Raw genomic sequence first — 2,091 nt, 5'->3', positions numbered from 1 at the left:
AAAAAAGAAAAAAGGAAAAAAAGGGGAAAAAAAGGAAAAAAAAGGAAAAAAAAAAGAAAAAAGGAAAAAAGAAAAAAAAAGGGAAAAAGAAAAAAAAGGGGAAAAAAGGAAAAAGGGGGAAGGGAATGAAAAAAGGAAAAAGGAAATACGAGGAGAAAAAAGGGGGGAATTGGGAAAATAAAAAGAAAAAGGGGAGGGGGAACAAAGAAACAAAAGGAAAAAATGGGGGGGGAAGGAAAATAAAAAAAAGGGAGGGGGAAGGAACAAAAAAAGGAAAAAATGGGGGAAGGAAAAAAGAGAAAAAAAGGGGAAAAGGGAAAATAAAAAAGAAGGGAGGGGGAAGGAATAAAAAATAATAGAAAAAGTGAGGGGAAGAAAAAAGGAATAAAGGGAAAATAAAAAAAAAGGGAGGAGGAAGGAACGAAAAAAAAGGAAAAATGGGGGAAGGAATGGGGGAAGGAAAAAAGAAAAAAGGGGAAAAGGGGAAAAGAGGAAAATAAAAAAGGGAGGGGGAAGGAACAAAAAATCATGGAAAAAGTGGGGGAAGAGAAAAGGAAAAAAGGGAAAATAAAAAGAAAAAGGGGAGAGGGACAAAAAAGGAAAAAGGAGGGAAGGAAAAAATAAAGGGAAAAAAGAAAAGGAAAAAAGGGAGGGGGAGGAACAAAAAAAAAAAAAAAGGGAGGGAAAGATCACCCACCCAGGAAAATCTTCTGTCATTCGCTTCTCCTTCTTTTAAATGAGGGGAAGCGTTTTGTTTCTAAAGGACGAGGTTACTGTATAAAAGCTTATGTTTGCCTAAGCCCTGGGACAAACCAGCGCTGTGCCGTGGAACGGGGAATGATTCAGTGCTGGTGGATACTCATGTGAGGAAAACTGTGGGAAAGGCCCAGGGCGAGGCCTGGGGGATGTTGATTCACTTGAGAAATACCCCCCACCCTAAAGGAAAGCTTCCGGAATGAAGGAGCGGAGCAAACTAAACTAACACCTTTAATTCTACTAAAACAAAAGCGATGCTAAAAATGAAAAAATATTTCCCAAGAGAGGCTGTGGGCAGACATCTCGGATAAAGGATGCCTCCCGCCTTTGGGGCACCGTGACATCAAAGCCACTGCAAGGCACACACAAGGGTGCACCTCGGGCATGGGTCGCCTCCGAGAGGCTGCCCTGCAGCTCCCGCCTGGCCACCAGCACCCCAGGACGTGGCAGCGGTCTCCCAGTGGCAGCAGTGACCAGCTCTGTGCTTCGGGACACGAGGCTCACGCTGGGCCCCAGGTTCTCCCGCAGCAGCAGGCTCAAAGGCAGTGGTCTCATGCTCCTTGGCGGAGGCAGCACTCGCTTTACATGACCTATGGCTGAGTCTTCCTATGTATTTAGGCAACAGGTTTATTGTCAAGTAGGTTTCTAACGTATTTCCCATGAGGACAGACTGAGAGTTGGGGTTGTTCAGCCTGGAGAAGATTTGACTCTGGGGAGACCTCATAGAGCCTTCCAGTATCTGAAGGGCACCTACAGGAAGGCTGGAGAGGGACTTTTTACAAGGGCATGTAGCGATAGGACGAGGGGTATGGCTTCAAACTGGGGGAGGGAAGGTTTAGAATGGATATTAGGAAGAAATTTTTCACTCTGAGGGTGGTGAGGCACTGGCACAGGTTGCCCAGAGAAGCTGCGGATGCCCCAGCCCTGGAGGTGTTCAAGGCCAGGCTGGATGGGGCTTTGAGCAACCTGGTCTAGTGGGAGGTGTCCCTGCCCAGGGCAGCGGAGTTGGAACTAGATGATCTTTAAGGTCCCTTCCAACCTAAACCATTCTGTGATTCCAGTTCGGCATCAGCCAGGCACGGAATTTATTGCAACGTTACCGAAGCCAACGAAAACACTACACTGGTAACATTAGTCAAGAAAAATGCTGTTATAAGCGTAGCTGCTGGGTCACAGCGAGTCCATGGCGCCGCTGTTATCCAGTCGCGGAAGGGCTGTGCAGGAGTGCCCGGGGCTAAGCAGGCACAGAAACTCACACTCCGCGTCCCCCTGTGGCTGACAAACCCCGAGCCCTCCTCCCCAGCCCCGAGTGCTGCAGGCAGGCAGCGGGCAGCT

Source organism: Charadrius vociferus, unplaced genomic scaffold, assembly GCF_000708025.1.
Source record: "Charadrius vociferus isolate BGI_N301 unplaced genomic scaffold, ASM70802v2 scaffold147, whole genome shotgun sequence".
NCBI lineage: Eukaryota > Metazoa > Chordata > Aves > Charadriiformes > Charadriidae > Charadrius > Charadrius vociferus.
The sequence above is the reverse complement of the archived record's forward strand: the minus strand, read 5'-3'. Positions refer to the sequence as shown.